Source organism: Schistocerca gregaria, chromosome X (assembly GCF_023897955.1).
Source record: "Schistocerca gregaria isolate iqSchGreg1 chromosome X, iqSchGreg1.2, whole genome shotgun sequence".
In the NCBI taxonomy this organism is placed as follows: domain Eukaryota; kingdom Metazoa; phylum Arthropoda; class Insecta; order Orthoptera; family Acrididae; genus Schistocerca; species Schistocerca gregaria.
Genome location: NC_064931.1, coordinates 183671655 through 183698821, shown reverse-complemented (window position 1 = coordinate 183698821; position 27167 = coordinate 183671655). Strand labels below are relative to the sequence as shown.

At 44.4% G+C, this 27167-nt stretch overlaps 1 protein-coding gene and 1 pseudogene across 1 annotated transcript in view; one reads left to right on the top strand and one right to left on the bottom strand.

Moving 5' to 3' along the window:
• LOC126297831 (HEAT repeat-containing protein 5B) overlaps window positions 1-15283 on the bottom strand; it is a 472968-nt gene extending 457685 nt beyond the window's left edge. Inside the window, exon 1 of the mRNA XM_049989077.1 lies at window positions 15178-15283. The gene's annotated coding sequence lies outside the window, so the exon portion shown is untranslated. The remainder of the gene's footprint in view (window positions 1-15177) is intronic.
• Window positions 15284-24870: 9587 nt separating this feature from the next.
• Window positions 24871-24988, top strand: LOC126299785 (5S ribosomal RNA; annotated as a pseudogene).
• The last annotated feature ends 2179 nt before the right edge of the window (window positions 24989-27167 follow it).

Sequence of the window (27167 nt, the reverse complement as noted above, 5' to 3'; positions counted from 1 at the left end):
GCGTGTAGCAATCGTGGGAGGTAGCACTTCCACTTTTGTGTCTTCAAAATTCGCCGAACACTTGAGCGACTCACTCCAGTTTCACGGACACACTGTCTCACAGACTACTGTGGTGAGCGAGTGAATGCTTGTAACACACGACGGGAGTTAGCTGGACTTGTTACTATTACAGGTCGTCCAGATCGTTGTTTGTGTAGATCTTTAACACAGCCTTCGACTTCAAATTTGTCTCGAATGCGACGAATCGTTAAACGTGTCGGTGGCTCTGTTTGATACTCATTTCGCCATTGCCGTTGAACCTCATTAATGTTTTCGTACTTAAAATACCACGTCAAAACTGACTACCTTTCATCGAATGTAAGACTTGCGCCAGCCATGTTTACTCGAGTGACTAGGTGCAACTAAGAACAAAACACTGACTATCTGTCATCTGACAAAACAAAACAACGCATACAACTCTTGTGTGGCGATTGCCGGAACTGCAAACTATTACACTACCACAGATGAGACAACTCCTTCAATTAGTTTGCCAGTTATGAACTTTTAAACAGTGGATACATTTTCTTGGACCCCTCTGTATATACCACTCCGTACTGTTCGATTCGTAAACTCCGACGAATTTCACTCAGAAGGATGCAAGACTTCTCAGTATTCACTGTCTCTCCAGTTTCAAATAATATACACTGAAGCGCCATAGAAACTGGTATAGGCATGCATATTCACATACAGAGATACGTAAACAGGCAGAACACGACGCTCCGATTGGCAACGCCTGTATAAGACAACAAATGTTTGGCACAGTTGTTAGATCTGTTACTGCTGCTACAGTGACTGGTTATCAAGATTTAAGTTAGTTTCAACGTGGTGTTATAGTCGGCGCACGAGAGATGGGACACAGCATATCCAAGGTAGCGATGAAGTGGGGTTTTTCACGTACGAGCATTTCACGAGTGTACCGAGAATATCAGGAATCCGATAAAATATCAAATTCCCGACATCGCTGCCGCCGGAAAAAGATCCTGCACGAACGGGACCAACGACGACTGGAAAAATCGATCAACGTAATAGAAGTACAACCTTTCGCTCATTGTTGCAGATTTCAATGCTCGGCCATCAACAAGTGTCAGCGTGCGAACCATTCACCGAAACATCGCCGACATCGGCTTTCGGAGCCGAAGGCCCACTCGTATACCCTTGACTGCCCGACACAAAGCTTTATGCCTCGCCTGGGTCCTATCGAAACCGACATTGGACTGTTCACGATTGGAAACATGTTGCCTGGTCGGACGAGTCTCGTGTCAAATTGTATCACGCCGATGGACGTGTACGGAGACAGCCTCCTGAGCAATGGGTCCTGTATTTCAGCAGGGGACTTTTCAAGCTGGTAGAGTCTCTGTAATTGTTGGGGCGTGTGCAGTTGGAGTGATATGGGACCCCTGATACGTCTAGATACGACTTTGACAGACGACACGTACGTAAGCATCCTATCTGATCATCTACATTCATTCATGTCCATTGTGCATTCCGACGGACGTGAGCAATTCTAGCAGGACAATACGCCACCCTACACGTCCAGAATTGCTACAGAGTGGCTCCAGAAACACTCTTCTGAGATTAAACACTTCCGCTGGTCACCAAACGCTCCAGACATGAACATTATTGAGCATATCTGGGACGTCTTGAAATGTGAAGTTCAGAAGAGATCTCCACCCCCTCGTACTCTTATGGATTTATGGACAGCGCTGCAGGACTCATGGTGTCAATTCCCTCCAGCACTGCTTCGGACATTAGTCGAGTCCATGCCAGGTCGTGTTGTGGCGCTTCTGCGTGCTCGCGGGGGCCCTACACGATATTAGGCAGGTGTACCAGTTTCTTTGGCTCTTCAGTGTACAGTATATACACCTGCAAATGCACAACAAGATAATACAGCTATACGACAGCAATCCATTTACGTCCTCTCATGCATAAAGATCTGTACCCCGTACGGCATTGTAAAGTGCAGGGCAACAGCACCGGTAAATAGCCACTTCACGCACTACAGCATTTGCGAATGGAAGTAGAAAAATTAATAATCTGATGCCTCCGAATGAGATTTATTATGGAAAGCGACAGAACTCTTACACGGTCTACCTCGAATACTGTTTCTCTAATTTTACCAAACACGGAATAGCAAGAAGAGCACCGTCCCCCTCAATGCTTTCCACGTAAGTTCCCGTGCATACTTGTTATATTTTCCTATGAGCTATACCGACTTGTTACGAACCTAGCAGCGCGAATCTCTTCAACGTCTAACGTGGAACTTCCTTGAGAACAACTTTAACACAGGAACAGTGCTCTTGAACAGGCGGCTAGGCTGACGCTTGCTTACCGCCTGAGCGCTCGCGATAAAAGGTGGCTGTCAGACGTCATTCTGTAGCGATGGGGAAATGTAAACCGTGCTGTCTTCAGAGGAAAGACAACACGTGAAATTCCCCGTAGTTCTAATCGCAGCGTATATACCGGGTGATGAAAAAGTCAGTATAAATTTGAAAATTGAATAAATCACGGTATAATGTAGATAGAGAGGTATAAATTGGCACACATGCTTGGAATGATATGGGGTTTTATTAGAACCAAAAAAATATAAAAGTTCAAAAAATGTCCGACAGATGGCGCTTCATCTGATCAGAATAGCAATAATTAGCAGAACAAAGTGAGACAAAGCAAAGATGATGTTCTTTACAGGAAATGCTCAGTATGTCCACCATCATTCCCCAACAATAGCTGTAGTCGAGGAATAATGTTGTGAACAGCACTGTAAAGCATGTCCGGAGTTATGGTGAGGCACTGGCGGCGGATGTTGTCTTTCAGCATCCCTAGAGATGACGATCGATCACGATACACTTGCGACTTCAGGTAACCCCAAAGCCAATAATCGCACGGACTGAGGTCTGGTGACCTGGGAGGCCAAGCATGACGAAAGTGGCGGCTGAGCACACGATCATTACCAAACGACGCGCGCAAGAGATCTTTCACGTGTCTAGCATTATGGGGTGGAGCGTCATCCTGCATAAACATCGTACGTTCCAGCAGGTGTTTATCAGCCAGGCTGGGGATGATGCGATTCTGTAACATATCGGCGTACCTCTCACCCGTCACGGTAGCAGTTACAAACCCAGAATCACGCATTTCCTCGAAGAAAAAAGGCCCGACAACGGTAGGTGTGGTAAATCCAACCCATACCGTGACTTTCTCGTCATGCAATGGAGTTTTCACGACAGTTCTAGGATTTTCGATAGCCCAAATTCTGTAGTTGTGGGCGTTGACAGACCCTGGGAGCGTGAAATGAGCTTTGTCGGTCCACAACACGGTACTCAACCAATCGTCATCTTCCGCCATTTTTTGAAACGGCCACACCGCAAATGCCCTCCGCTTCACTAAATCGCCAAGTAACAGTTCATGATACCGATGGATTTTGTACGGATAGCGTCAGAGGGTACGCCTCAGTGCCAACTAAACGGTAGTGTATGGAATGCCGGGGCGACGTGCAACTGCACGAGCGCTGACTTCCCCGTGCATAGACGAACCCGCTACAGCCTCCATTTCTTCCTAAACTGTCTAAGCAGCATTACGCCTTGTGCTCGGTCGGCCACTACGGGGTCTATCGTCTACGCAACCCGTGGCTTCGAACTTCGAAATCATTCTCGCCACAGCTGCATTTGTCAACGGACCTTTACCCATTCGAATCCCCTTCCTATGGCGATAGGATCGTAACGCTGAACTAGCACATTCCTCATTCTGATAATACAGCTTCACTAAAAGCGCCTTTTCAGGTAACGTCAACATGCTGCGACTGTTGGCGCATCTGATTCTCTCTCTCATTACAGCTCCTTTTATACACGATTGTCATGCGCAGTCACTGACGTTTTGCTGTCCAGCGCCATCTGTCGGACATTTTGCGAACTTTTTTCTTTTTTGTTCTAATAAAACCCCGTGTCATTCCAAGCATGTGTGTCAATTTGTGCCTCTCTATCTACATTATTCCGTGGTTTATTAAGTTTTCAAATATATACTGACTTTTTGATCGCCCGGTACTTAATGGCGCAGTGCTTAAAGTAGGGAGTAGGTCTTCCAAAATGAATGAAAAGCAACATTATGGACGTGTTAGGAACTTGAAAGTAAACAGACACACCAGTATAAACTTACGTGTCAGTGCAGGACGCCTACCTACAGTGAGAACTTATAAAACTACAATTTGACAGGCAGTTGAGTGATAAGTTCCATAAAAAAATGTATCTTTAAGACTCATATAAAAATTGTCTTCAACATAAATTTCCTTATTATGTAAATTAATGGTGGAGGTGGGAGAAAAGAAAGAAAAGGAACTAATGATACCAGCTGCATGGGCAATTCATGTCGAATCACCAGCGACTCTAACCCGGGATCTCCTGCTCAATATGCAGCTGCGTTAATCACAGTGCCACATGGACAAGGAGTTCAATCGCAAATGCGCGGACTATCTCGGTAAACTCTCCGTCTGACGCATACTCTCACCCGGTGCTGCCTGTCCGCAGTCCCATCCCTGTCCTCCATGCTCACTAATTTTAGCTGCCCGCTGGAAATCGAACGTAAATGGGCACTCACAATGAAGGTTATGAATTAACTGCCCATTATAAACAAATTTCCTTACCTTTAAGTTTGTACCTACGATTATGTCGATGTCTGGCCTCTTACATATTTGGGCGAGTAACTTTTTCGCAATGAAGAGAACGAAACCAGCCCACAGAAGCTCACTGGCAGACTTCGATTTAGATATGTACTGCATCCTTTGCTTTTACGAAAGCTTGAAAGCGGTCTGATGATTAACTGTGTAAATTCGAAACCGGTAATGGAACTTTTAGAATAAAGTAAGCTATAACCAATTTGTGGCTAGTTCTGCACACTCGCTGGTATCCATGTTGCACTCTGGCAAAGGTGATAGTATTTGTAGCTAACGGAAGTGCACGTGGCTCACTTTCAAATGCAATATTAATATTTCTGAATCATGGCTCCGGTGTTCTTTTAATTTGTCAGGACTAAATTCTTCCGTTCACTTCCTGGCCGCCCCCGATTGTGCTGCGCAACGACGAAATCAATAAATAAATATGCACAATCAAGGTAAGCCTACCTTGTGTTTCCAGTAGATGACATGTGAGCACACCATTGGTTCCTTTCCATTGTGGAGGCTTATACAGGGTGGTCCATTGATGGTGACCGGGCCAAATATCTCACGAAATAAGCGTCAAACGAAAAAACTACAAGGAACGAAACTTGTCTAGCTTAAAGGGGGAAACCAGATGGCGCTATGGTTGGCCCGCTAGACGGCGATGCCATAGGTCAAAAGGATATCAACAGCGTTTTTTTGTTTTGTTTTAATAGGAACCTCCATTTTTATTACATATTCGTTTAGTACGCAAAGAAATATGAATGTTTTAGTTGGACCACTTTTTCGCTTTGTGATAGATGGCGCTGTAATAGTCACAAACGTAGAAGTACTTGGTATCACGTAATATTCCGCCAGTGCGGACGATATTTACTTCGTGATACATTACCCGTGTTAAAATGGACCGTTTACCAATTGCGGAAAACGTCGATATCGTGTTGATGTATGGCTGTTGTGATCAAAATGTCCAACGGGCGTGTGCTATGTATGCTGTTAGGTATCCTGGATATCATCCAAGTGTCCGGACCGTTCGCCGGATAGTTACGTTATTTACGGGAACAGGAAGTGTTCAGCCACATGTGAAACGTTAACCACGACCTGCAACAAATGATGATGGCCAAGTAGGTGTTTTAGCTGCTGTCGCGGCTAATCCGCACATCAGTAGCAGACAAATTGCGCGAGAATCGGGAATCTCAAAAACGTCGGTATCGAGAATGCTACATCAACATCGACTGCACCCGTACCATATTTCTATGCACCAGGAATTCCATGGCGACGACTTTGAACGTCGTGTACAGATCTGCCACTGGGCACAAGAGAAATTACGGGATGATGACAGATTTTTTGCACGCGTGCTATTTAGCGAAGAAGCGTCGTTCACCAACAGCGGTAACGTAAACCGGCATAATATGCACTATTGGGCAACGGAAAATCCACGATGGCTGCGACAACTGGAACATCAGTGACCTTGGCGGGTTAAGGTATGGTGCGAGATCATGGGAGGAAGGATAATTATCCCTCATTTTATCGATGGCAATGTAAATGGTGCAATGTATGCTGATTTCCTACGTAATGTTCTACCGATGTTGCTACAAGATGTTTCACTGCATGACAGAATGGCGATGTACTTCCAACATGATGGATGTCCGGCACATAGCTCGCATGCGGTTGAAGCGGTGCTGAATAGCATATTTCATGACAGGTGGATTGGTCGTCGAAGCACCATACCATGGCCCGCACGTTCACCGGATCTGACGTCCCCGGATTTCTTTCTGTGGGGAAAGTTGAAGGATATTTGCTATCGTGATCTACCGACAACTCCTGACAGCATGCGTCAGCGCATTGTCAATGCATGTGCGAACATTAGGGAAGGCGAACTACTCGCTGTTGAGAGGAATGTCGTTACACGTATTTCCAAATGCATTGAAGTTGACGGACACCATTTTTTGCATTTATTGCATTAATGTGGTATTTAGAGGTAATCACGCTGTAACAGCATGCGTTCTCAGAAATGATAAGTTCAAGAAGGTACAAGTTTCACATTGGAACAACCGAAATAAAATGTTCAAACCTAGCTACGTTCTATATTTTAATTTAAAAAACCTACCTGTTACCAACTGTCTGTTCTAAAATTGTGAGCCACATGTTTGTGACTATTACAGAGCCATCTATCACAAAGCGAAAAAAGTGGTCCAACTAAAACATTCATATTTCTTTACGTACTACACGAATATGTAATAAAAATGGGGGTTCCTATTAAAAAAATACGCAGTTGATATCCGTTTGACCTATGGCAGCGCTAATTAGAGGGCCAACCATAGCGCCATCTGGTTTCCCCCTTCAAGCTAGAGAAGTTTCGTTCTTTGTAGTTCTTTCGTTTGACGCTTATTTCGTAAGATATTTCGCCCGGTCACCATCAATGGACCACCCTGTATAAGCCTGTATACTGGTCGCCTTTTTAGCGCGACAGCACCGTCCTGTAGTATCTCTGATTCACACCGAAACCTTACATTTAGTGTACAAGCGTTTTGTCGTAACTCTGAAAAACGCTAATCAGAATCGCGTTCGATTACAACCATGATGACCACCTAAGCTATCAGTATTCCAGTGCCTAGTTACCTGGCGCAGCGACTACACAATGGCCTCTTTTTCGAGTTACTTTGCAGAAGATGCTTCGAGACATGATCTCACGAAATAATCGCGGGCATTCACTTTATCTTCAACGACCATCTGATTTGCGCGTACAGACTCCGCCTTAACCACCCCCGCCCCCCACCCCCACGCTTTACGGTGCCGCGAGTGAAGGTACACTGACGTAAAAGGAAATCACAACACAAAAAATGTAGAATAACGAAATTTCGGGAATACATTTGTCTAGGTAACATACTTAAGTGATTAACATTGCAAGATCATAAGCTAACGAAAAGCCATTGCAAATGTGAAATGCTGGTTAATTAATAAAAGGTGTAACCATCAAAATGTTGAATTCAAGCATTTTTTTGTTTTTAAAGGTGTCGGATGTCAGTTTGTGGAATGGAGTTCCGTGACTGTTGTACTCGACCGCCCAATACAGGGACGGTTAATGCTGTTTCTGGATGACGCTGGAGTTGTTCGGTGATGTGCCACATGTGCTCGATTGGAGACAGATGTGACCAAGCAGACCGAGCCAACATGTCGACACTCATTAGAGCATGTTGAGTTACAACAGCGGTATGTGCGCGAGCGTTATCTACACAGAAAATACCCCTGGAACGTTGTTCATAAATGGCAGCACAACAGGTCGAACTGGGATAAAAATTTTCAGTCACGTTGCGTGGGATAACAATGAGAGAGCTCGTGCTGCCATACTAAATTGCACCCCAGACCAAGGAGCTCTCGCTTCACATCACTGAAGTCGCAAATCGCTGTGGTTTCGAGTCAGTGGAATGCATGCAAAAGGGTCTGGCTCGGAGCTGCCCTTAAAGTAACCGATTTGTAACAGTTCGTTGTGTCACCGTGGTGCCAATTGCTGCTCAAACTGCTGCTACAGACCGTGTACGATGAGCCAGAGTTATTCGCCGAATACGATGGCCTTCCCTCTCGGCAGTGCCACGTGGCCGTCCAGAGACCTGTCTCCTTGCGACCGTACATTCTCGTGACCATCGCTGCCAGCAATCATGTGCAGTGGCTACATTTCTGCCAAATCTTCCTGCAGTATTGCAGAAGGACCATCCAACTTCTCGTATGATGCCGTAATTCACTGTTTAACTTCCGGCAGTAAAATTTGAGTTATTGGTCGGTTGGTTGGTTGGTTGGTTGTTTGGGGAAGGAGACCAGACAGCGTGGTCATCGGTCTCATCGGTGTACGGAAGGACGGGGAAGGAAGTCGGCCGTGCTCTTTCAGAGGAACCATCCCGGTATTTGCCTGCAGTGATTTAGGGAGATCACGGAAAACCTAAATGAGGATGGCCGGACGCGGGATTGAACCGTCGTCCTCCCGAATGCGAGTCCAGTGTCTTACCATTGCGCCACCTCGCTCGGTGTTATTGGTCGGAAATCCTTCCCAGATTAGACATTTTTTTTACTATTTTTTGTTGCCCGTGCCTTGTATCCTGCACTACGGAGTCTATAATGGTATGCGCACAAGCGCGAGTCTTACCTGATGGTGAGAGGTCGTCAGCGATGGATTGCAGTAGGCCTACTAGACTTTTCTCACCTGTCTGATAATCTCTCGCCCCTTACAGTAGGAACATACATTCACACTACGTTACTTTCAGCGCGTTTACGTGTTTCCTAGTCTTTATATTCTCTTATGCGCAATACGCCATGGAAAACGGTATTACCCGTGATTAACATATTTCTGTAAAAAATTTCCTGCTTTATGGACGGAAAGGATTTGTTCTCGGACAGACTTTCAAAGGTGCCACTCCACGATGAACATTTCGAATTATCTTTCTATAGTAAAACGTACGACTCTACATTGATCTCATCATGTAAATTGTGTTCCAAACCACTACGATCATTGTCAAAGGAAAAACTGAAAAGGAAGGAAGGAAGGAAGGGAGGGAGGGAGGGAGGGAGGAAGGACGGACGGAAGACTATCATTTGACGTCCCGTGGACAACTCAGTAATTAGAGACAGAGCAGAAGCTCAAATTAGGGAAGAATGGGCAAGGAAAACGGCCGTGCCCAGTCAAAGGAACCATCCCGGTATTTACCATATACGACGTAGTGAAATTACGGAAAATCTAAATCTGAATGGCCGGAAGAAATTTGAACGTTCATTCTCCCGAATGTGAGTCCAGTGTGTTTACCACTCCGCCACTTGCTTCGTCGAAGGTTAAAAACTAAGTACTTTGAGAAAAGAACCAACGACCAACACCGAATAGATAGGTTGTTTTAATTGGCACAGGCCTCTTATACATCATAGTGCCAATTTAAAATACTGCGAACTCTTCAACGTGACGACCGCCAATCTCAGTGCGTGCATTATAAAGGCGCAAAAATTTTACCGAGCTTTTCCAAATACTCCAGTTGTCGGCTGTACAGTGTCAGAGCAGCTAGGAGTTGACGACCAATTGCGCTTGAGTTTATATTGGTATTTAATACACCAATGAATTCATGTAACTTCATAGCGGTGAGATACGGCGATTACGCAGGCCATGGGACAGGGCCTCGCCTTCCGTTCCTGCGATGTGGCTATCAGTTGTTCATGGATATTAGTATCGAAGTGGGCTGGTACACCTTCGTGTTGAAACTACATTTTCTTGCGGGCAACAATAGGTACAGTCTCTTACAAATATGGCAGCACATCTCCAATGAGAAGCAGACAACGTGCATACTTCAAACAGAGTGGCAACATATATGGTCTCAGATACGTGAGCTGCTCGAAGACTTAAGTAATACAACCCACTGCGTTGTGCTGGATGGCGAGCTGGCGAGTGTTCATCGGAGACGGAGGTATCGCCAGGAAGCGTCATAGAATCGCTTTTGTTCTCTGTGTACATAAACGGTCTGATGGATAGGGTGAGCACTAATCTGCAACTGTTTGCTGAAAATGCTGTAGTGTCGACTGAGTGACTGCAGGAGAATACAGGATGACCCGCATAGCATTTCTATTTGGCGTTAAGATGCAAGATAAGTAGGAAAAGCAATCTTGTAATGTTAGAATATAATCTTAATTGTGTGCTGTTTGATTAAATATGTAGACGTAAATTTGTAAAGCGACATGAAATGTAAGGAACACGTAAGGTCGGTTGTAGAGAAAGCGAGTGGTCGACTTCGGTGTAATGGGAGAAAGGAGGAAGGTGAGGGTTGAACGTCGACAACGAGGTCATTACAGACGGAGCACAAGTTCAGACTGTTTCGAGGATGGGGTAGGAAATCGGGCTGGCTCTGAGCACTATGGGGCTTAACATCTGTGGTCATCAGTCTCCTAGAACTTAGAACTACTTAAACCTAACCAACCTAAGGACATCACACACATCCATGCCCGAGGCAGGATTCGAACCTGCGACCGTATCAGTCGCGCGGTTCCGGACTGAGCGCCTAGAACCGCTAGACCACCGCGGCCGGAGGAAATCGGGCGTGCCCTTTCAGTTTACCCGGAGCGATTTAGGGCAATCAGGGAAAATCTACATCAGGGCAGTCGGATTTGAACCGTCGTCCTCCCGAATGCAAGTCCACTGGTCTAACCACTGCGCCATCTTCCTCGGTGTTTATTGGAAGGGTTCTAAGAGAGTGTAACTCATCCATAAAGGAGCCTGTGTACAGAACTGCGGTGCGGCCCTTTCTTGAGTACTGTTGCCCTAGAGTACCGAGTTCTTGAGTGCTTGGAATCCTCCCCCCCCCCCATCCCCCCTCATCTCATCATGTCAAATTAAAAGAAACAAGGGGAACAGTTCAAAGTTGTGCTGCTAGATTTGTTACCTGTTGGTTCGATTAACATGTGTGGGTTACGGAAATGCTCTGTGAATTCTACTACAAACCCTAGAGGGAAAAGGTCGTTCTTTTCGAGAAAAATTATTGTGAAACGAGTTTGTTTGCGTGGCCATCATCTGCAGCAAGCACAGAAATATTTGTTTTGTAAACGAAGCCCGCCTTCTTTTTTGCTGCACTGTATTTTATGTCTCCCAAATGCGTTTCGCCTTTTTCACTTTAAGGCATCGTCAGTGGGACCTAGAGTGATACAGTTTTGTTTTGACATACGTTATTTGTAGATTATGAACAGTTCACGTCTTGTTTTTTATGTAAATAAGTGATTACTTACAGTTCTTCGTATTTTTGGGTGGCATATGTGTTTTCTCTCATTTGACCACTTGCCGGATGTCGCTCTACGGCTCTGTTTACGAAACATAAGCATGCTTTTATGTTCCGAAAAGTTTTCTTCTCACTTTTCATCTTGTTTGCCCTTATTCTTGTGATGCACTATTAACTTTCTGTCATATAAATATCTGATCGAAAACCGTGATTTCATGACGTAACTACTGTGAGTTCACTGTGTGTGTCATCCCGCTTGGTTTGTTTACGTCGTACATGTCGCCAACCTAACAAAGTATCGCTGAAAACCAACGTCTATTCATTTCTGTTATGTTTATATCTGTGTGTGTTTGAGGAGGGGTCTCTCTCTCTCTCTCTCTCTCTCTCTCTCTCTCTCTCTCTCTCTCGGCGTGCACGCTGAGCGCTTATGGATGCATTGATAACATGAGATTGGTCGCACCTTTCCTCTTGGATAATCACACCAAGGTGATGTAGTGACAAAGACAGTAGTGAGCAGATTAGCAGTCATAAACAGCTGGGATCAGTTCCTTCTCCGGACACTCCGATTTAGGTCTTCCTTGCTTTTCCCAACTCATTAGAGGTGAAGGTCGGGATGTTTCATCCAACAAGGCCATGATAATTTGCCTTCTGCAACTTTCTCCACACTGAGTTAGCGCACAGCTACTAATGACTTCTAGTCGACGTGGAAACTAAAGCGTAACTTTCTTTCTATTGTGTGCTATAGGGCTCCCACTATGTAGAAAATAGTTCGCTGCTTCAAGCAGACAGCTATCATAAAAACAAAGGTGCATTTACACCTAACCTAGGAAAATAACTCACATAGAAATTGATAATTGATATTTCATAGCAACGACGTTTCTTCGGAACCATATTTGTTATCCGACCGCGTATTCTGTTCACATATATCTTAATATAAACAACCACGTTTAGAATAATATGAATAGCGACGTAATACCAGCCAAATACAACGATGAAGTAACAATACAAATAGGCAGACTAACACAGGAGATCACCTCCGTAAAAATTCCATCAGGGATGTTTCAACCCTTCTAAAGCTGCCCAAGTCGACTGTTAGTGATGTGATTGTGAAGTGGAAACACGAAGGAACGTCCACAGATAAATCAAAACCATGCAGACCTCATGTACTGACATACAGGGACCTTCGAGCATTGCTGACAGTGGGTGTTAAAAATAGCATTAAATCAGCGGAAGGAATCACTCGTGAGTTCCAAATTGGCACCAGCAGTCCACCTAGCGCAATGATTGTGTGTATAGTGTTAAAAAGTATGGGGTACAATGGTCTAGCATCTCCTCAGAAGCGAAGTATTTCTTGTAATCAATGATGAGTGACTTTAAGGTGTTGTAAAGAGAGTCATCACGGGACAGTGGACAACTGGAAACGAGTGGTTTGGAGCGGTTACTCACGCTATACCTTGTTGCAATCCGATGGAGTGTTTCGCAAATGACTGGGGAACTTACCTGCCATCATGTGTAGCGCCGACAGTGCGTTGCAGTATGGTAGTGTGTTTCGTCGTTAGGGTATAAGTCCCTTATTGTGCTTCAGAAAACGCTAAATGAGGAAGGAAGTAAACACATTTTACAGCATTGGGTACTGCGTACAGTAGGGTAACACTTCGGAGACGATGATTGTTTCGTACCAGCTTGTTTCATCACCTTGTCATAAAGGAGAGACAATGGTTTGTGGATAATAACATTCTTCAAATGGACTGACCTGACAAGAGTGTCGACTTGAACCTAGTGGAACACATATGGGACGAGTTAGAACGTCGACTTCAGACGTCAGTGTCCAACATCACGACCTTTTCTTGTTTCGACTTTGAGGAAGAATGGACTGCCACTCCTCCACAGACATTCAGGTAAGTCACTGAAAGTGTCCCCAGCGGAGATACTTTTGATTTAATATTGTACAGCAAATTTGAGAATGACTAAAGAGGTTCTGCATATTTTTTTAAAAAATCTAACCTCATTTTGCTTGTAATTTTCGGAAGGTTCTGCTTCGTGCAAACTGTAGAAAAATATTGCTGTCTGTGCACTGTGAGTTCATTTTGCAAGGGGGTGGAAACATTGTATGTGTCTTACCTTGAATTAGGGTTTCTATCGAGTAACATTCAGTTAACGAGACTTGCTAAAACATTAAGTGTACAAAGAGATAATTTAATGATCGTGATTTCTACAAAATGTGTGCCCCTAGCAATCACGGCTATGAAAATTAGCATCGAACTCTGAAACTGTGGTACTGTATTTACATTCTCTCTAGTTCGATGATCTGAATACGACACAGTCATTATATACACAAGCTCAAAAGGACTAATTCCGTGTGTTCCTGTGATATGAATGGTATTGATGTTTACACGGATGATATCAGATATGTCACTTTCGTTCCGGGATAGAACATGGAAACAGCAGCATAAAAATATTTTGATGAAATTTTAATACACTGTAAAAGGGAAGGATTATTTGGGTAACATGTGTCCTTGTTAAGGAGCAAGCGGTAAGACATGCGAAAGGAAGTCACTATTTTTTGTGTACATATGAGCTATTAATTTAATTGGCTGATAAACGGTGCAGAAGCTATCTGATGAAAACAATGGGTAAATGTCATCTAAGCTCAGAATTAGTCTTCCATCAAAATATATACTGACCACTTTACAAACTCGCAGTATTAGTTTTTATTCAGAATATTTTACTATAACTAGTACCTAGAAACAACATGTAAAATATTTTAAGGGAGTTGCTGTACAAACTGCACGTTTTGCATATTGAGACATCAGAACCGTTTGCGAAACAGTCAAATGAGCGTGAGAGCCGCTGGAGAAAAAAGTGTCACAGCATCCGGAGCAGAGCACTGGCCAAACGTGGAATCACACAAGAATCAAATGATCTGAACTTTCCTCAAGCTATTATTCCGATTGCTTTGGATGAATTCTCAACTGCAGACATGAAACTTACTAAACAATATACTGGTTGCCCGCATGCTACACTATTAAAAAAATAAAAAAGACTGCAGTTTTAGCTTTTATATTTTCGGGCATCTTCTCACTGTATGAGTCACACATGAGACATAAGAGGTGACTGCATTATCCTCTTACAGTTAAACTAAAATTTCTTATATTTTTGTAACGATAACCAGTAGTACCATTACGAAGTTCATATTCGGAGTAACAAAGCTCAATTTAAGTTTACGGAAACCTAATATGCAGAAATTTTGTCTTCTTTTTGCGACATAAGTGATTAGTGATTGCTGTACGGCATTTTCAGTGCGAAACTGATTAATGAGATCATCTGAAGAGAGATGTACGGTCCGACACATGGGCTCGATTAGCTGTAGACATATCTATCCGTACCGGTCAGTATAATTATACTGCTCCTTAACTAAAGTGCGGATACATGGAAAGAAACACTGACAATTTTCAGTAATGATTAATACTTGTCTCTCTAAACATTTTCCTTTCTGTTTACGATAACGGAAACATTTTTTACAGAAATTTGTGCAAGCCTCTATCTTACCAGGCGAAGGTTATCGGCTTGCACGTTTCCACGTTTAAACATAAGCTCTACTAAACGCATAACGAGTATAGTGTAGCAGCAGAAACAATGCTAAATGAAGCAGGAGACGAGCTATTACTAATGTAATACCTCACTATCCTTTAAACTGGCAATTACAGATTACTAATTTTCCTTTCCGTTAGAAACAATAATCAGTGATAAAACACTTACCTGACGTAGTCAATCACGCATCATTTCGTAGCATACACGTGCGAATACTACAACAAAGTTACCACCATGTACACAAAACACAACGAACAGAAGCGATGTAACTCGCTTACTGGGCTACCGTCATCTGTCTGCTGCGCTCGCAGTCTTTCTCCATGGTGCTGCCATCTGTTACGTGAGTGGTGAAACACTTCTACCGCGAGGTTTCGAAGAGGTTCGGCGCAGAAGGTTCTCTGACAGTTAGTCCGATAACAACTGGAACAGACCTCTCCTGTTTATTTCGATTTCTTTTAAACAGCCAAAAGAAAAACAGTAAGTGGTTACGGTACCTATAATTTTCTCCCTCTTTGATTTTCGTCATGTAATTGTTTATGTAATACATTGGTATAAAACTAATTCAGGAAAGAAAACCTCTCGTTTTCTTATTACGTGAAACTAGCAGAAGTGATGTGTGATGGTAAACGAAGGGAAAAACTTAAAACGTTTTCATTTAGTAGCGATGTTCACTGCAGCTTCTAAAACTACAGCAACATAGAAACAAGTGTCCTGTGTACTGCCGGATTATTGCAATTTCCGCTGAAGTTGTGGAAGAAAAAGATGTTTAGTGGTGAATTTAGAAGAAGCAAGATGGTAGTGTCTGTCGTGAATGAGTAATGCAAACAAAAAAATCAAAAAGTTTATAGTGGCCCTTTAATAGAAATTTCGTGTTTTCTGACGTCGTCAAATCGAGACGCAGTATCGCATTCTCGTCGTATCCTCAATTTCTTCCGCAAAAACAATTTAAAATGTTCCTCACCTGTATTTTAAAAGATAATTTCTGGTAAACTGATCCTAGCAATAGGTACCGGTATATGCTGCCACTATTTATACTGTTTGTCTTTAATACTGAACTGATATGATTTTTATCAGAGGAGTACGGATACCGAGCGATGTGGCGTGGTTGAAACACTAGAGTCGCATCCTGAAGGAACGGAATTTAATTCTCCGTCTAGGCATCAAGATACTCGTTTTTCATGGTCTTCTTAAATCATTTATAACGAGTACCAGATCACGGCCGATTCCCTGCGCCCATCATTATTCAGTCAGAGCTTGTTCCCGTGTCGAATTCGACGTGGACCCGGTGTAAACCAGTAACTTCTTGTCTTTACGAGTAGGTCCTACAAGTACCCATTTTATAAATAAGATAAAATGCTGTCTACATATCAAAAATAAATGAATCGATGTAAGCAATTATCATTCTGTTAGTGTACAGTTGTGGTTACTTATTTAATTCCTGCAGAAGGTTGGCGATAAAGAGGTCTTTTTCGAAAGTGACGATGAACAGTCATCCATGACGAGCGTCTCATCAGCACATCATTGGAGCACTCCGAGGATGCTAAAGAAGATTAACTGCGGAGAAGAGTTTCTCTGCGTACTACAAAGTTCATGAGAGCTTTGACACTGATGTCAACTGTTAGTTATTGTTAGTTAGTTTCACGTTCCATGGATCATTTGCGGGACAAACCGTAATGATGTGTTAAGAGTCGTATTCTATTCACATGACAAATTCTTTCAAAAATATGGCTACATGCTGATAATTTAAAGGAATTTTTTTAAAAAAAGAAACATACAGAAGTGAGTAAGTAATCCTACCCACCCACTTTCACATATTACAATAACGGAAATTCTTTTACGGCATGAAAGGAGCCGTCAGGGAGCAACTTTTTCAGTTTGTTTTAAGATTTTACTTTGTTGTCTGCCAGACATTTTGGATTACCGGGTAAGTTATCAAAAATTAGGTTGCAGCATTGTGTACCCCTTTTTGTGCCAAAGGCAATCTTAATGCCGAGTAATGAATGTCATTTCGTGTTCTGGCATTGTAATTATGCACGTCATTCGTGCGTTTGGCCGGCCGAAGTGACCGAGCGGTTCTAGGCGCTACAGTCTGGAGCCGCGCAACCGCTACGGCCGCAGGTTCGAATCCTGCCTCGGGCATGGATGTGTGTAATGTCCTTAGGTTAGTTAGGTTTAAGCAGTTCTAGGTTCTAGGGGACAGATGACCTCAGAAGTTAAGTCCCATAGTGCTCAGAGCCATTTGAACCTTACTTGCTTTTGAACTGCAGTGGGTTATTTGCAACAAACTTCATGAGGGAATAAATATACTGTGAAGCAGTAGTCAAAACGCACAACTAAAACAAATAAAGATGATCGAGGATGACCACCACATATTATTTGTACAGCACGTTTTTGAGCAATGAAGACTTTCTTTATTAATGATGAGTTACTCCGGAACATCATTCCATATGACTTCACTGAATGGAAATATGCAAAATACACTACTGGCCATTAAAATTGCTACACCCCGAAGATGACGTGCTACAGACGCGAAATTTAACCGACAGGAAGAAGATGCTGTGCTCTGCAAATGATTATCTTTTCAGAGCATTCACACAATGTTGGCGCCGGTAGCGACACCTATAACGTGCTGGCACGAGGAAAATTTCCAGCCGATTTCTCATGCACAAACAGCTGTTGACCGGCGTTGCCTGGTGAAACATTGTTGTTATGTTGTGATGCTTCGTGTAAGGAGGAGAAATGCGTACAACCACGTTTCCGACTTTGATAAAGGTCGGATTGTAGCCTATCGCGATTGCAGTTTATCGTATCGTGACATTGCTGCTCGCGTTGGTCGAGATCCAATGACTGTTAGCAGAATATGGAAACGGTGGGTTCAGGACGGTAATACGGAACGCCGTGCTGGATTCCAACGGCCTCGTATCACTAGCAGACGAGATGACAGGCATCTTATCCGCATGGCTGTAACGGATCGTGTAGCCACTTCTCGATCGCTGAATCAACACGTGGGGGCATTTTCAAGACAACAACCATCTGCACGAACAGTTCGACGGCGTTTGCAGCAGCATGGACTATCAGCTCGGAGACCATGGCTGCGGTTACCCTTGACTCTGCATCACAGACAGGAGCGCATGCGACGGTGTACTCAACGACGAACCTGGGTGCACGACCAACAAAATATCATTTTTTCGGATGAATCCAGGTTCTGTTTACAGCATCATGATGGTCACATCCGTGTTTGGCGACATCACAGTGAACGCACATTGGAAGCGTGTATTCGTCATCGCCATACTAGCGTAGCACCCGGCGTGATGGTATGGGGTGCCATTGGTTACACGTCTCGGTCACCCCTTGTTCGCATTGACGGCACTTTGAACAGTGGACGTTAAATTTCAGATGTGTTACTTCCGGTGGCTCTACCCTTCATTCTATCCCTGCGAAACCCTACATTTCAACAGGATAATGCACGACCGCATGTTGCAGGTCGTGTACGGGACTTTCTGGTACAGAACATGTTCGACCGCTGCCCTGGACAGCATTTTCTCCATATCTCTCACCAATTGAAAACGTCTGGTCAATGGTGGACGAGCAACTGGCTCGTCAAAATACGCCAGTCACTACTCTTGATGAAATGTGGTATTGTATTGAAGGTGCATGGGCAGCTGTACCTGTACACGCCATCCAAGCTCTGTTTGACTCAATGCCCAGGCGTATCAAGGCCGTTATTACGGTCAGAGGTGGTTGTTCTGGATACTGATTTCTCAGAATCTATGCACCCAAATTGCGTGAAAATGTAATCACATGTCAGTTCTAGGATAATATATTTGTCCAATGAATACCCGTTTATCATCTGCATTGGTGTAGCAATTTTAATAGCCAGTAGTGTGTATCAACTTACAGATTTGTCTCTCCCCAAGATTTGAAATGATTGTAACTGCAAATGTGGCCTGACTGGGTTGTTTCAGGAGTTCCCAAATGTGCTTTTTCCAATTTACATTCTCATCAATGCGGATACCTAAGAATTCAGAAGTTTCCACCCTATTTATTAAGTCGTCACTATGCGTTATAATTATCATTGGTGTAGTACTTCCCGTTATGCAAAACTGAATATGTTGTGTCTTTTTAAAACTGAGTGTAAGACCATTCACACAAAACCAGTCAATCATACTTTTAAGAACGTTGTTTACCATTTCTTCTGCTGCTCTGTGTATGCTTGGATTGATGTGCACTAAAATAAATTGGTTTACATCACAAACGGATTGGTGACTAGTAATACTTATTTCTGATTTTTCCATTGTCACCCGTTACACTCCTTTGGAAACTCAAATGACGTCAAAATTTGCGAAGAGGAGTTACAAAGACAAATATACATCTGCATCTACAAGCCTCAAGCCACTCTTTGGTGTGTATCAGATGGTACCTCTGCTACCATTATCATTCCTCCTCCATTTCCATTCACGAATGGTGCCCGGGAATAAGGCCTCTGATTTTCTCGTTGTGGTTATTTCGCGAGGTGTATGTGCGACAAATTCTTAGAATTTTAACATATTCTCGACTGGGTTTAAACCCGGGGAGTTTGGTGGTCACGGTAGTACGGCAAACGCATCCTGGTGCTCTTCGAACCACACACGTACACTACGAGTGCTGTGACACGTTGCATGGTCCTGCTGGTAGATGCCATCGTGCCGACGAAAAACAAACTGCATTTTGGGGTGGACGTGGTCCCCAAGGATAGAGGCATACTTGTCTCGATCCATTATGCTTTCCAGAATGACGAGATCACTCAGGGAATCCCAAAAAAACATTCGCCAGACCATAACGCCACCTCCTGGTTGCAGGGAGTTTGCTGTCAGACGTTTCACGCATACACCAACAGTGATCCCTCCGATGGAGTATAAATCGTGATTCATCTGAAAATGCCACCTGCCGCCATTCAGTGGACGTCCAACTGCAGTACTGGAATCCAAATTCCAGCCTTCGACGCCCATTAACAGCAAGCAGCATGGATGCATGTACCAGGTGCCTGCTGTGGAAGCTCATGAGCACCAACGTTAGCTGAACAGTTAGTTAGTTTTGAAACCTTCCCGTCTCCTCTCTACCTCTTTTGTTATTGATAACCTTCCCTTTTACAACAAACTATGTAACATTTTCTTAGGATTTCTATCTCTTGCTTAATAATAACAAATGAAATCTTCCCTTTGAAATTTATTCTCTTTCACTATCTTCGCGTACAAATTTAATTGCTGCTTATTAAAAGTTATTTTTTGATTATTTCGACGAAACATGGAATGTGTCGTCGTCGTGGCCCTTAGTCGTTATCTGCAATGACCCAAAACTGTTCCTTACCTTTTTTACTGTTACTGGATCGGCATCTGACTGTTACATCGAAGTGCGACATGAATATACTTACTCTGTTTCACTATACTCTATTAGCTGCTGGTGGGCTTTCATAATAAGTGGCTGTATTTATTACCAAAGCTGACGTTATTCTTTAATAGCAAAGCTGACGTTATTCTGTAATTAACTTGACTGAAATTACGTAATTCATAGTTAAACTTTTTCTTGACAACAATAAAATTTTACAAAGTTTTACGCTGATGGTTTTTGGGATGGATTATAATTAGAAATGCAATATTGCTGGCAAAAATTAATTATATTCTGAATGAAATGATTTTACAAATGTTCAAATGGGACTTACTTTTTACAGTAATCTTACAACTAGCAATGCGCAAACATACCCTCAGTAGTCTTGAGTTTCTCAAAAAAATTAATTCAATAATATTAGTTCCTCTTATTATAATACACTCCTGGAAATGGAAAAAAGAACACATTGTCACCGGTGTGTCAGACCCACCATACTTGCTCCGGACACTGCGAGAGGGCTGTACAAGCAATGATCACACGCACGGCACAGTGGACACACCAGGAACCGCGGTGTTGGCCGTCGAATGGCGCTAGCTGGACAGCATTTGTGCACCGCCGCCGTCAGTGTCAGCCAGTATGCCGTGGCATACGGAGCTCCATCGCAGTCTTTAACACTGGTAGCATGCCGCGACAGCATGGACGTGAACCGTATGTGCAGTTGACGGACTTTGAGCGAGGGCGTATAGTAGGCATGCGGGAGGCCGGGTGGACGTACCGCCGAATTGCTCAACACGTGGGGCGTGAGGTCTCCACAGTACATCGATGTTGTCGCCATTGGTCGGCGGAAGGTGCACGTGCCTGTCGACCTGGGACCGGACCGCAGCTACGCACGGATGCACGCCAAGACCGTAGGATCCTACACAGTGCCGTAGGGGACCGCACCGCCACTTCCCAGCAAATTAGGGGCACTGTTGCTACTGGGGTATCGGCGAGGACCATTCCCAACCGTCTCCATGAAGCTGGGCTACGGTCCCGCACACCGTTAGGCCGTCTTCCGCTCACGCCCCAACATCGTGCAGCCCGCCTCCAGTGATGTCGTGACAGGGATGAATGTAGGGACGAATGGAGAGCTGTCGTCTTCAGCGATGAGAGTCGCTTCTGCCTTGGTGCCAATGATGGACGTATGCGTGTTTGGCGCCGTGCAGGTGAGCGCCACAATCAGGACTGCATACAACCGAGGCACACAGGGCCAACACCCGGCATCATGGTGTGGGGAGCGATCTCCTACACTGGCCGTACGCCTCTGATGATCGTCGAGGGGACACTGAATAGTGCACGGTACATCCCAACCGTCATCGAACCCATCGTTCTACCATTCGTAGACCGGCAAGGGAACTTGCTGTTCCAACAGGACAATGCACGTCCGCATGTATCCCGTGCCACCCAACGTGCTCTAGAAGGTATAAGTCAACTACCCTGGCCAGCAAGATCTTCGGATCTGTCCCCCATTGAGCATGTTTGGGACTGGATGAAGCGTCGTCTCATGCAGTCTGCACGTCCAGCACGAACGCTGGTCCAACTGAGGCGCCAGGTGGAAATGGCATGGCAAGCCGTTCCACAGGACTACATCCAGCATCTCTACGATCGTCTCCATGGGAGAATAGCAGCCTGCATTGCTGCGAAAGGTGGATATACACTGTACTAGTGCCGACATTGTGCATGCTCTGTTGCTTGTGTGTATGTGCCTGTGGTTCTGTCAGTGTGATCATGTAATGTATCTGACCCCAGGAATGTGTCAATAAAGTTTCCCCTTCCTGGGACAATGAATTCAAGGTGTTCTTATTTCAATTTCCAGGAGTGTAGTTAGCTGATGTCTCTGTACATCCGTTTATAGTCTCTTGTAAATCATAGATAGTGGCTGGCAGGCACACCGCTCCTCTGAACCTCTCGCTTCAGACCTGCTACCGACTCGCTTCACTTCTCGCTTACTACTGACTTCCTACGAACGCTAAAATGCGATCTCTCCTGCCAACAATGCTTTCTGGTGCAGACAATTCCAGCTACCATTAAAAAAATGTATCAATGCACGGTCTTTCCCGCTCTTTTGTTAAAATGTATCCATACGCGGTCTCTCCCGCCCTTTTTAAAATTGTATGAATTTGCAGTCTCTCTTGTCAACAATACTTTGGTGCAGACATTCCCTGCTACCACAATTATTTCCAACATGACGAATATTAATTATTCCTACTTAATCCTATTAATAAAATATAAACATCTTTCATAAATTGTGATTTGACAATAAACAATAGAAATATACACGTCTTACAGTTTGATGTTCCATTGATCAATCTCGTGGTTATGACGTGGAAAGTGTCAAGTGCATAAGAAATGCACACATGAATCAAGGTTTTTTTCTCTTTTTTAAGCTTAAAATTTCATTACACTGAAATTAATACCTCCAGCTGCACACAGGCGTTGATATAAGTCAACGGGGAGAGATGAAAATGTGTGGCCCGATCGGTACTCGGACACGAGGTCTCCTGCTTACGTGGCAGACGCACTATCCATCTTTTTTTTTTCATTTTGTTCGGTATTGTTCGTTGCGTTTTGACTGGGCGGACGTCCCAAGACATCCGTTCAAGTTGATCGTTGATTCCTTTACTCAGTTTTTTATTACGGAGGGCGAGCAACTCTCTGACCGAACACGCTGAGCTACCGCGCAATCTCAGCCATCGAGGACACAGAGGATAATGCGACTGCAGGGCCTTATCTGTAGCACGCCTCCCGTGACACCCACATTCGCAACTTATTGTCCCGCACTATATTCATAGTGGCCCTGCCCAATATACTCATTACTCGCGGCTTTACTGCCGATACCCGTAAGAGTTCGGGCATTGTTTGCGCATCGGCACAGAAGAAGATGATCAAATGGCCTTTTATCTGTTCTTTCGGACATGTCCGAATGCTCACCGCCCACTGCCCGAACTCTTACGGGAATCGGCAGTAAAGCCGCGAGTAATGAGTATAATGGGCTGGGGCACTATCAATATAGTGCGGTACAATAAGTTGCGAATTTGGGTCTCACGGAAGGCGTGCCAGGGATAAGTCCCTGCAGTTGCACTATCAGAAAATGGTTCAAATGGCTCTGAGCACTATGGGACTTAACTGCTGAGGTCATCAGCCCCTAGAACTTAGAACTACTTAAACCTAACTAACCTAAGGACGTCACACACATCCATGCCCGAGGCAGGATTCGGACCTGCGACCGTAGCGGTCGCGCGGTTCCAGACTGTAGCGCCTAAACCGCTCGACCACCTCAGCCGGCAGTCGCACTATTCTCTGTGTCCTCGGTGGCTCAGATGGACGCCGGCACGGTAGCTCAGCGTGTTCGGTCAAAGGGCCGATTGTTCTCTGTAATAAAAAAATAAAAAAAACTGAGTAAAGGAATCAGCGATCATCTACAACGGATGTCATATAACGTCCGCCCAGACCAAATGAAAACGAACAATACAGAACAAAATTGTATAAAAAGTTGGATAGAACGTCTGCCATGTAAGCAGGACAACCCGTGTTCGAGTCTCGGTCGGGGCACACATTTTCAACTGTCCCCGTTGACTTATATCAACGCCAGTATGCAGCTAGGGGTATTCATTTCATTGTAATTTTATTTTAACGAACTGCATGGTCACCGATGGTATCTGTCCTTTCGGACATGTCCGAAAGAACAGATACCATCTTCATATATTAAAATTTTCATTACCTACCGCATTCCCTTAAATAGTATGAAATGCAAGTATTATATCTATAGATTTATTTATTCCATTTCAAGAATTCATCTATGGTATAGAAGGCGTTGTCAAGGAGATATGATTTCAGTTTGTTTTTGAAACTATTACTCTTGTCTGTCAGACACTTTATTTCATCTGGCAATTTACCGAAAAGTTTTACAGCAGCATATTTTACCCCTTTCTGTGCCAAAGATAGGTTAAGCACAGGATAGTGTCTTTTTTCTTCTGGTATTACAATCACGAATATCTCTGTTGTTTTTAAACTGGTCCATGTTGTTGAGAACAAATTTCATTACTGAGTAAATGTACTGTGAGGCTGTTGTAAGAATTCCTAACCTTTTAAACAGATGCCCACAAGGTGTGCGACTATGAGCGCCATACATTAGTCTAACCACTTCCTTTTGAGCAGTGAATACTGTTTGCCTACGTGTTGAGTCACCCCAAAATATTATTCCGTATGACATCATAGAGTGAAAGTATGCAAAGTATGTTAGCTTGCTAATTTCTATATCCTCAGAATTGGCAATTTTCTGATTGCAAAGGTTGGTGAACATATTCGCTCTGCCGGACGGAGTGGCCATGCGGTTCTAGGCGCTACAATCTGGAACCGCGCCACCGCTACGGTCGCAGGTTCGAATCTTACCTCGGGCATGGATGTGTGTGATGTCCTTAGGTTAGTTAGGTTTAAGTAGGTCTAAGTTCTAGGGGAGGCAACGACCTTGCCGCAGTGGATACACCGGTTCCCGTCAGATCACCGAAGTTAAGCACCGTTGGGCGTGGCCGGCACTTGGTTGGGTGACCATTCAGGCCCCCATGCGCTGTTGCCATTTTTCGGGGTGCACTCAGCCTCGTGATGCCAATTGAGGAGCTACTCGACCGAATAGTAGCGGCTCCGGTCAAAGAAAACCATCATAACGACCGGTAGAGCGGTGTGCTGACCACACGCCCCTCCTATCCGCATCCTAAGCTGAGGATGACACGGCGGTCGGATGGTCCCGGTGGGCCACTTGTGGCCTGAAGACGGAGTGTATAAGTTCTAGGGGAATGATGACCTCAGAAGTTAAGTCCCAAAGTGCTCAGAGCCATTTGAACCATATTCGCTCCAGGAGACCCAAAATACGAATTTTTCAATTAAGATTCTCATCTATATGTACACCCAAAAACTTAGTATGTTTTACCCTGGCTACCGACTTCTGTTGATGTGTTATATTTATTGAAGCAACTGTACTCCTTGCCGTAGAAATATGAATGTACTGTGTTTTTTCAAAGTTCAGAGCGCGCCCATTCGTAGAAAACCAATCAATAAGTCGTTGAGGAGACACTATTGTTAGTCCCTTGGTTCATCTGTGCGGTTAGTAACTCAACAGTTGCACGTCTATTCGTCCGTCCACATCTCTGCAGCCGTCGTTAGCCTCTGCGAACTACCCGGCCGTTGTGGCCGAGCGGTTCTAGATGCTTCAGTCCGGAACCGCGCTGCTGCTACGGTCACAGATTCGAATCCTGGGTCGGGCATGGATGTGTGTGATGTCCTTAGGTTAGTTAGGTTTAAGTAGCTCTACGTCTAGGGGACTGGTGACCTCAGATGTTAAGTCCCATAGTGCTTAGAGCCATTTTAACCATTTGAACTCTGCCAATTATGGCCTGTGATGCACCACAGTTGCCTAGGCGCCGGTTTTGGATAGCGCCATTCGGCCATGAACCGTATATTTTAACCTCAGCGGCACGTGGAAAGCTTACAGACTTAGCCATTTCGGAAATGCTTCCATCCTTGGCCATAAAACCAATGCCTTTTGAACGTAAGATAAATCGCTCCGTTTCCGCATTACGACAACGATAGTACTGTTTTCTGCGTCCTCCGACACGCTTCATACACCCTCACCTGCTAGTGCTGCCACATGCCATCTTTGAGTGGTTATTGCACGTTGACGTCGAACATAGCTGGTGGTCACAGTAACGTGACTGGACGGTGTTGGGTTGGGAGGAGACCAGACAGCGAGGTCATCAGTCTCATCGGATTAGGGAAGGACGTGGAAGGAAGCCGGCCGTGCCCTTTCAAAAGAACCACCCCGGCATTTGCCTGGAGCGATTTAGGGAAATCACGGAAAACCTAAATCTTGATGGGCCGACGCGGGATTGAACCATCGTCCTTCCGAATGCGAGTCCAGTGACTGTGCGGTGTAAACAAATCTGTGTGTACTATATGCTTGCTTTCTTCCATCTAGCAACAAAATCATATGTAGGGGGTTTCACCAAAGTTTGAAACGTATTTTGGTATGGCCCAAAGGAAAAAAAAGGTCGAGAAACGCGTCTCTAGCGTATACTACACGACCCGGTGACGAAACTCATCGTCTTCTCAAAAATCTTATTTATCTTCCCTATTAATTGTACCTAGTAAGGGTTCCAGGCTGACGAAGAATACTCAAGAATCAGACGAACGAGTGTTTTCAAGCCACTGCTTTTTAGGTTAATCACATTACCTTGGTATTATTCCACTGTGCCATCTGCTTCTCCTACAATCAGTTTTGTGTGGTCGTTCTACTTTAGGTTGGTCCAGATGGTTACTCCCAGGTATTTTATGGTTATTACTGTTTCTGGTGATTTATCGCCAACAAAGCAATCGAACGCCGGCCGCTGTGGTCGAGCGGTTCTACGTGCTTCAGTCTGGATCCGCGCGACCGCTACGTTCGCAGGTTCGAACCCTGCCTCGGGCATGGATGTGTGTGATGTCCTTGGGTTAGTTAGGTTTAAGTATTTCTAAGTTCTGGGCGACTGATGACCTCAGATGTTAAGTCCCATAGTGCTCAGAGCCATTTGAACCATTTTTAGCCAAAGCAATCGAACAGTAATGGATCTTTCCATCTGCTTATGCGCAGTACGTTACATCCATTTAGGTTGAGGGACAGCTCTCAGTCCCTGCACAAAGCGTCGATCCTATGCATGTCCCCCTGCATTTCGCTGCAATTTTCCTATATACCACAGCATCATCTGCGTACACCCTCACGAGAC